Genomic DNA, 10,264 nt, shown 5'->3' with positions numbered 1-10,264 from the left:
TTGGAAACAAATGTAGGCAAAAGATTGAGTCAGCTCTGCAAAAGCTACGACCCTTCCCACTGCACCTCACTTCAGTAGTTTTGTAGAGGGGGAATTAGTGACATCAATAAGCCATGGGAGTAAAGCTTGCGTGGTTTGTACATGTCACCAGAACCCCTACAGAAAAATACAGCTTTATAATATGTACAATTTCGGTTTAGTTTATTATTTATAATACCTGGGTACCAACAAAAAAGCTCAGACACTAATGCAAAGTTTTTAATTTCTTAGTGCGTTGACATCACTTACTGTCTTTCTCGATGTATTTTTATTTGTTTGATCTTCCATAAATTTTTCTCTTTGTTCTTCCAATGAAATAGCAAATCTAGTTCATTCCAAAGACACTCTGCTGCTATAAAGTAACAGAAACACCTTTAAAAATTCAGATTTTTAAGTGTGATATCATGTCCCGTGAGAATATTTGTATCATCACAGGACACCATATCACCTTGTTCGGTGGAAATGTGAAAATCCACTAAATTATTAGACTATCTCAGCCACCAGCATTATCATAACACAGACAATTTATGAGTTAACAAACTAAAAGTTCTGCTCCTGCTCTGGTTCAGCATGTGATCTTGGCTTCACCAGCATTTTCAAGCCTTCCTTTGCAGCACCTCAGTATTGAGGTACCTCAGTGGAAGACTTCATTACAGCTTTCTGATCATGGGTTAAGATTTCTAAGTTTATGGCACTATGTTTGTTTCCTGTCCTGTTCCCATATCCTTCTTTAACCTTTATCTTACCCATAGCTGGGCCCATCAATGGTTTAAAGTGAAGCAAGTGGTGATTATCATCATCACCTTTCCACAGAGTTGTGGCCAAGCTGGGCTTTTGTCCTTCAGGGAAGGCACAGGACATAGATGATGGGGGACTAGGAATTCAGGATAAGGCATTTGGTGGAACAGATGATAGAGGGATTGACTTGGAGTAAGGCACATGGCAGGAGGGAAGCAGCTGGTGCTAGCTAGGGCTTGAGAGGAAAGGGTTCAGCTGGAGGAGGATGAGTGGACATGGGGGTAGAGGCGCACAGGTGTAGGAGGCAAGGGCTGCTGGAGAACCAGGGTTGTCCATCCAGCATGTGTCCACAAGGGACAACTCAGCAGTGAGATATGCAATTTGACTGAGGTCCCACCTGGGAGCAGGTGCCTTCTCTCACTGTTTTTCCCCGGCACCCACTTCAGCTCCTTCTCAGCTGGAACTGATACCATAGAAGTCGCATAGCCTCGCAGACCTCTTTGAAAAGGAAAAGACTAGCTGTGTAAAGCTTAATGACTAGAGGAAATTAAAATGAAAATCAGAGAATGCTCAAAGATGCTAAAAATTATGTTGTTGTACCCTCTTCCTCCTCTCTCCTTGCGCACATACAAAGATAAAAGAAAACAGTGCAGTATTAGTGGCCAACAGAACTAAGGATAAGAAGAGACCCCAGAAAACTCTAATAGGAGCGAGAAAAGTCCTGAAACAGTTGCTGGGCTGTTGCTAGAGACAGCTGGCAGAACTGAAGTATTAACAAAGAAAGATCAGAAGTGTTGACTAGACACTTTTGTTCTGTATGTGCAAGGAAGCTGGAGGGTGTATCTATCCTGTCTGATGTTTCTGCAGGAGCAGAATGCTTCTCTCTGCAACAAAGGAAGATCTGAGGCAGCATCTGCTAAAATTAAGCTTTCCACAAAACAGCTCTATTAATTTGCACCCAGGAGTTTTAAAGGAAGTGGCTAAGGAACTTTCTGAAACACCCTCATTAATAATTCACAGATGTCGGGAAAATGAGTTAATTCTTGAGTCTGAAGGTCAGCAAACACGGCTCTGAAGGGAAAAAAAAATGGCTAGAAAGGGGGAAAAAAGGTAATATAGAGAAGTGGAAAGCAGCAAGCCTGGCTGTTCCAGACAATGCTTGGAATCAGGCTTTTAGGGTTATTGTGACAAAAGATTTAGAGTCTTAAATACGGAAATATATGCTCATATAAAACAAAGGCTAGCCATAATAGGTACATAGTCGTCGTTGTTAGTACTTAAACGAGGTTCAGGATGTAAGCTTTTATAATCTCACATTATCAAGGGTATGCTGCTCACCGTAGGTGGCTGCTCCAGAGACACCACTGGCAGAGTTGTCCCTGTCCCCAAGGAGCTCGTGGAAGTCCAGCCCCACAGGGCCGTGCTGCAAGGTGTGCCCACGGGAACATCCTGGGCACCCCTCAGGCCTTGCCCAGCTGTTTGCAGGGAGGTGCTGCCAGGTATTCCCAGCCAGCCTGGGGCTGGGATCCATAATCCCTATTTTTGTTTCAGGGGATTCACTTTCTTGCACATCTAAATGGCGTTTTTATTATTTCCAGTTGTTACATGATTCTTATTATAGTTCAGCACTGACGTCAGCAATAAACAATAATAGGATTGTGAACTATTGCTCTTTCTAATAAAATTATGTTTCTTCTCTGCATTATAAATCTAATAGCTATTACATCAGTACCCATAAATATATATCATTGCTTACCTTTTTAATATATACAGGGCATTGCATGCCCCAACAGAAAATAATCAGATTTTTTTTATAAGTTAGCCACAGCCATTATTAGATCATGAATGCCTAATAAGTAGAAGATGTAATTAATGGGCAGTTTTTGTATCATTTTCTCCTTTCAAAGGGGGAGAAAGAGGTGGCTTTTACTTGCTTTCCTTCCCCCTCTCAAGCTGCAGCCTCTGTTCTGTCATCAGTGTTTCTCCACACTTTTCCTTATTGTTTTTGGTGGTTTTTTTTCCTGCATTTCCTCATTTGAGGCTAAAACAAAATAAAACCCCTCTCCTCCCTGAGGATGAGGCAAGGAGAAAGCCCTTTCCTGCATTGTTTTGTGCTGACGCGCATCCTTGCCACCCTCTTGGCCATGTCCCTGCTCCATGTCCTGCCTGCTCCCATGACCCCTTTCCCCATAACTCTCCCCTTCAGCCCATCCTCAGTCAGTAGGGAGCAGAAATCCGAAGTTCTGAGGCTGAGGCTCTCATCCCAAGCAGGGCATGATGGAAAACCACATGCCATCTATCCTGGCGGTACCCCCGTGCCCCAGGAGTCAATGTGCCCAGCGGCACCCTGGGGCAGCGTGACACGAGCATGGCTGTGATCTATGGAGGCGTGTGAGATCTGTATAAATAAGGCAAACCCCCCCTCCGCCTCCTCCTCCTCCTCTCCTCTCTCTCAGCGCTGATTAATGTGTTGAATGAAACCTTTAAATGTTTGATTTCAAAGCAGAGGGAATTTTTCCCCCCTTCTCTCTGCCTATCTTTAAAGAAGGGGGAAAAAAAAAAAAAAAAAAAAAAAAAACGTGATCATGTGGGAAATGTTGATTTTAATGGAAAAATTGCATTGTGCCGACTCTCATAGAGTAGAAAATCCACAGAGTGAGACTTCAGGCTTGGCACCTGCTCCAGAACCTTCCTGATGAAGCAAAGGTTGTCTTCATTAAGAGCATTAATATTCATGCAGCATGGTAATTTTGACACAGAAAAGGTCTCTGTAACCTTTTCTTGTGTGAGAATTTTTTACTTCTCAAGGAAATTACAGTCCAGCAATGACTTAATTAATGCTGGGTTTCTTCGGCGGATTTTGAAGAGCTGTCAGTTTGGGCTCGCGGTAGCTGTCAAGCAGGGAGAAGGCTCTGGCTAGGTAGATTGAAGGGAGGGAGGGGAGACACTGGTCCCACACCGATCCCATGGGTGTGGTGGAGTACCGGGGGGGTGCGTGGGGACACACACCTCCCACATTCGTTTCATTTCGCAGCGCGCTCTCCCCAGCGCTGCCTCATTTATTATTGGTATAAAGGATGCAAGTTGAGTGAATCCTCTGTTTCTCACTTGGCTTATTTGTTATTTTTATTGTTATTACGGCTGTTTTATAATTCTCATTTTGCTCTCCTCTTCCTCCAGCAGTGCCCGCCTGCTGCCGTGGGAGCGCTCTGCTGAGCGCTGGGCAGCCCAGGAGGAAAGAGAGGAGCATCCTTCTGCCTTTAACAAAATATTTATGTATATGCATATACATATGTAATGGGATAAAAATATCCCCAAAGAAATGTGAGCTGCTGCCAAAGGGGAACAGCAGCAAGTGCTATTTTTTTTTAAATCAAAGTTTACATTCTTTTCTCATTGTGTCAGTCATGTTTGCAGGCAGGGCACTCAGCACGCAGCACAGGACACAGCGGCGAATGAAGCAGCTTCTGATGCCTCCCTCTTTCTGTTCCACTTGATTTTTTGGGGTTTCTTTTGGAGGAGATCCCACTAGGATCTCTAGTTTCCCACAGCTGTTCTCTTTCCCTTTTTCGAGACAGCTCTGATGTGTTCTGGGCACTGTCCTGGATCCAGGGCGGCAGAGGGCTGTTCCCTGCTTCCTCCCGCTCACCCCAAGAGCCACCTCATCTCCTCCTCCTCCCCACTGCAGATCCAAGAGGAGCATGGAGCTACAACACATTTAAGCAGTCAGCACTCCAGATGCAAATCCCTCCCAGATGGCTCTGAAGAGAAAGTTTTCTCTTCTGTCAGATATGTTTAAGTTATCTGGGTTTTCTTTGGTAGCAGTATTTAAAGTATGCCTCTTCAACCTGGAAATGAATGCACTCCAGGCCCAGGATGAGCCTCTCACAGCCTGCAAAATTTGGATGTCCAACCCTCCCAACTGGCTCCCCCCCACCCCCACACTACCTGGAAATAGAAGAGATTCTTAACTAATCCCTAATCTAAATGAGGCAGCAGTGTTATGCCAGCACTTTGTTTAAAGGTGATGCAGAATGATAAAATGAACATTTAAATTAGATCCAAGGTATGAACATTCTGAATATTTTAAGAAGGGAGACTGCATGACTTTCATTTCAGCCAGTGATAGCCCTTTGGTCTCTATTTCTTCATATCTTTCAGAAGTAGAACCCCATCATGTTGCTGATCCAAATTGTGGTTCACGTATTGATGACTTGAACTTCAAAGGCAAACTGCAAAGTGAATTCAACTATGGCTACCAGCACAAAGATGTAATGATACAAGTAAAAAAAACTGAAGGACATTCTACTGAAAAACATATTTTATTATATACATATATACATATGTGTATAAATATATACGTATAAATAACTTATGCATTCTCCTCCATTCATTTTCCCTCTCTTTTAGGCTTTGCTCAATCAGTGTGGACATTCCAGTGCACATGATTCATTGGGTTTCAAAGCAGGGGACTCAGAAATGGATGCCTACAAAAACACATAGAGGGTGACTGAGAAAAGGAAAGTCCTTAGGTGTTCTGTGGCCACCTAGATGTGCAGAATCTTAAGGGGTCTTCATCACCACAGGAAAATTTCTAGGGAGCAATAAAAATGAAGACCAAGACTCATGACACAAAGTGCTTCATACAAAGCCTCCTGTGATATGTGCCATCAGGTATGTCTCAGACACCTGTTTTAGGGCACTTCTTCAAAAAGATATTTAAAGCTGAATTGCTGAAAAAAGGAGATATTCATGAAGTACAGCTGACAAGAAAGCAGAGGGTTTGTTAGAAGCTGTGTGAGGTGAGAAAGTGATCCAGTCTCTGGAGTGACAATTGCAGTCTGGTGTTCCCTTCAGAATCCCCAGCAGCAGTGCTGCGACCGTGACCATCTGACCTCCCCTCCTGCTGCCTTACCTGAGACAAGCAAGTACAGGAGGACTAAAGCTCGCTTGTTTGCTGTGTTTTCTCTTTTGCTTTGTCACTTAATACAGCGCCAACCCGTATTTTTTACCTGCTACTAACCAGCCTTTTTACTGAGAGTGATTTCATGATGCTGTAATTCCAATAGAGATGGCTGCAGCAGTGGGGACAAGGAGCAACAACCCAAAATGCCTCAGATGAAAATTATAACTAGTTCCATATGTGGGATATGGGATGAGCATGCTCCAGATTTTCAGTTCATTCCCAAAAGCCAAGCCACTCCAGAAGGACTGTTTTGCTACAGGGCAGCAACCTCATGTAGCTTTCTTTGAGAACATTGCTATGCTGTTCTATAATGAATTGTTTGGACCAGTACAGCATCCAGCTCCACTTCACAAGCTTTCTTCACTTGGCTTTCCCATATTAGAGAAAAGAGAGGAGAACATTTTCTGGGTCAAAATTTGTTATTATTTCAGGTACCAAAGCTGTGCAAGAGTAAAATGAGGTTTTATTTATGCACACAGACTGGAAGGATTGCCGCAAAGGGAATTTTCTAATCCAGGGGACAAATAACAGGAGCTGTATTTCTTATCATCACAGCAAATGAAATAAATACCTAATATTTCTTCTGCCTAACAAAGTAAGTAATTAGCAGTGCCATAGTCAAGGGAACATGTGGGTAAATGGAGCAATAATTGGGGTGATACAACATTTGCCCACTTCTCAGATGAGGGATAAGGAGCAGGCTGGTAAGTGAACCCGCATTTTATTTACTGCTCTGGCACTGGTAATTAGACAGCTTGCCGTAATGGATTAGCAGCAGCCAGTGACACCCGCTATCCCTGGCAGACAGAGCAGCACGCTGCAGAAAAAGCCGTTAAAGGCCAAGAAATACAAGTGTGTAAAAGATAAGAATAGCAAGTGCCCTCCCCATGTCATGCTGACTGCGAGCTGAAAGCAAGCACGAAAGCCAATCTTTAAATATGCCAGTTAATTTTAATGGCATTGAGATCTTACTGACAGCCTGAAGTATTTTAAGTGGTGCCAGGTTTATCTTAACTTGGGAGGAACCTGATTTCTGATGATCTTTGTTTCAGGTTTAAGCCACATCACTGTTTTATGGGGACGCCTGCCAGTTTTCCTGCTTCGAACAAAACACCTCTGCAGACCTGCCTGTCACATTGCATGCACCAGTGCCAGGCCTGGCCCAAACACCCCAGGGACGTGTCCTTTGGGCTGGCACCAGGCTGCTTGTCGGGGACATCGTCAGGCTCAGACCGGCCTTGTGGGGACACACGAGTGGAGCCCCTCTCCTGTGGGCCGCGCAGCAGAGAGCGCAGGGCCAGGCCCAAGGCTGCCAGCTCAAAGCCCTTCCCCCGTCAGCCCACCTGCACCCACCGCTGCATCCCACTTAATGCCATCCCATCCCTGAAATATGATTTTCTTCCAGTTGGGAATAGGAATTTTGCCGTGTTTTGCTGAGCAGTACATGTAATGTAAATAATTCCTGCCATTCGCAGGCTCCCACTTTTATGCAAAGGTTTATGCCGAGCCCACAGTAAAGAATTGTAAGGACAGACTGTCCGTTCAGACCCCAACTTACTTGTCTGTCACATCCAGAGATCCTTCACTGGCAGATGGGGTCATGCAATGTCTTATTTATACCAAGCTTTTCAGTAATTAATTTCTCCACACACAATTTTAGCACACACCTGTTTTTTTTCCCCTCATTTCTCTGTTTGTTGTGCTTTTTGATTTTTCTCCCCACCCCAAGTTGCTTGTTCTGATGCTAGTAGGAGACATCCAACCTTTTAAAGAAATCATTCATTTTTTTAAAGGTTGAACATGTCACGCTAAGTCGGTACAACTGATATTAAATCCCAACTGTTTCTTTTAAAGTTCTTGGACACCTGGCAACTTGCAGAGGAGCTCAGGAAATCTGCAACCTGGCATGGGATACAGCTAAGGGAAGCCTGTTTTCTGAAATGTTTCTATAAACCAGTGTTGTTTGAGGCTGGCATACACTTTGCTACACATTTATCCTTTCAGAGTGTTATCATCACAGTCAAATAGCACTGGGATTGCCCTGCAAGGCCCTGAAAAACACAGAGATGTCCAAAATAAGCAGCAAATCTTCTTACTTTATGTTGCTCAGCCTTAAGCTGCAGAATCTCACGAGGAGTGCAGGACTGAGCACTGATGGCTTTGCTACTTCCCCTCTGCTCCACAAGAACTGTTTTTGTGCTGAGTTTACACCCACGTTGGACCCGTTACCCCACTCTGTGAGGACTTCGATACCTAACCTCCAACATTGCTTGCTGCCCCCTTGTCTTCCCAGCTGCAGACTTGGAAGCCAGCTCAGAGAGCTACCATGGGTCTTCACTCCTGGTGCTTGAACTCTGTGGAAGTGCAACCAATGCAAAGTGTCCCCAGTGCTCCTGCACTCCTGGACACCCACCCAGCTCCAGCATCTCCTGCACCTCTCATAGCCTTTTCCTACCTACATGTAAGAGTAACAGTACAGAAGGCTGGACCTGGTGTAAGGAGCTGTCCCATCACTCAGACAGTACAGCTACCAGCGCTTAATCAAGGCACTGTAATCAGAGAGAGAAAAATTTGAGTGTCTGCGGGGTGTTTTTTGCATATTCTATTTATGCAGCATTTGTTGCTTGATTTTGTGCAAGCTCCGTGGCTGTAAAAGCCAGTTTCTGCACTGCTACCTGGCACTTCCCAATCGGAACAGAACAGAAGTGGAAACAGTAGAATATTTAGAGAAAGAGGTGTGAAAAAAAGAGCAGAATGTTACCTATCATGAGCAGGACTGCTTTTTGCAAGCACGAGGGAACTGGTCATCATGGGGTGCTCCATTAAGAACAGATCTATGCTGTTAGCATAGCCATTACCTGAAAAATGGACTTGCCTGGCACTGAACTCACTAAAGGGATTGCTCATGAACAGATCCTGTCCTGGCTTCCAACACCTGTATTCCCTGCATTAGCAGCCAGCACTGAACATGGTTTTGGGATACTATGACCAAGAGAATATAACAGAGCATTGCTGCAACCAAGCATGGGTATGTGCTACTGCTTTAAACAATAAAAAAAGTAACTTACAGCACTTTGTAAGAAGCTGAAAAAAGATTGAGGCAGACTTGGATGAGTGCACAAGTTAGAAGACAAATGGAGAGTTGAGGCAATAAGGGATGATTGAAGAGAGTTCAAAGCTTGCCCTCAGGAGCCCAACCAGCAGCACAGAGCAGATGGAACTGGAAATGAGGTGAGATCTGGAAGTCCTCAAGAAAAGACAGCTGCTTGGAGAGGGTATCCTGATGGGTATGGGAAGGAGTGGGGGAAGCAGCCTTCCTGAAAAAGTCAGGGGTGCAAAGACAAGAAGGAAACAGCAGTTTAGACACAAAGAAGAAATGATGTGCCACAGCCCATGTGCAGACATAATTTTAAAAAGTAGCTCATGATTTTGGGTGCTGTGCAGAAGAGCAGACAGCCTGAGACATCTTCAGATAGATCTGCAGTGCCATCCCACTAGGATCAGCCCCGTGGATGCTGTGACGTGCCACCACGGTTTTGCCAGCATTTACCTTGCTTGGCACTAGGCTTGGGGCTTGGGCTACTTCAGCTGTCCTAGGATGATTGGTAAGGGCCCCACAGTGGCACTGCTAACCAGGGGCAGCACAAGCTGGCCAGGTTCCCCAGTGCACACATGGAAGAGCTTTAGAGTGTCGGATCCAATATGCTGTGGCTGTATCAGCAAAGGTGTAATGAAATTCACTTTATTGCTCCTTGAATACATTAGATTTAAGCTTGTGCAGAAGAGGGTTCAAGTCTCTGGGCCATTATTTGGTTAAAAACTTAGAGAAGTAATTTTCCCGCTTGTGCTGTTAAGCATGTGGTTTTCTTTATTTTGAGATCTCACTTTGCCTGGATCCATCTACATCCATATATCTCACAATTCATGTATGGAAACCATACACAATAACAAAATATCCTTATATACTGTTAAGGCTGGTTTTAAAATTTACAGGGTACAACCCTCTCTTTTTTTTGTTGAAAAGAATAATTTTAAAACAGTTCCATACAGTTAATGTAGTGTTTGGCCTTCCATTAAAAAGATACTACTAAACCAGTCACAGAAACACTAGCAAGTGAGTAAATGTTTAAACCACAAATCTCTCTGAAATCCTATGGGAAGGAAGGGGGTGGGGGGCTCTACCAGTTCCAAAATGGCAAGATCATATATCACAGGTGAATAATAACATGCAAAAAATGTTTCAAGGAATAACACAAACTAGGAGAGGGGGAGAGAAAGGATTTTAAGGGATGAAAAAACTTAATGCCAGGAAAGATGGAGATTTGTAAGCATGCGGGCAACTTGCTTGGTAGAGGGGTATGAAAGACCAAGGGAGAGAAATAGAAATGGAAAACTAGAAAGAAGAATAGAAAGAAAGAGATTCAAAAAGGGGAGGGAATGGAAAAAAAGATGAAAGGCAAGGAAAAGAAAAAAAGAGAGGAGAGGAGAGGAGAGGAGAGGAGAGGAGAGGAGAGGAGAGGA

Source organism: Centrocercus urophasianus, unplaced genomic scaffold, assembly GCF_019232065.1.
Source record: "Centrocercus urophasianus isolate 14NV4802_14NV808 unplaced genomic scaffold, USGS_Curo_1.0 seq_11, whole genome shotgun sequence".
NCBI lineage: Eukaryota > Metazoa > Chordata > Aves > Galliformes > Phasianidae > Centrocercus > Centrocercus urophasianus.
Note: the sequence above shows the minus strand (reverse complement) of the source record.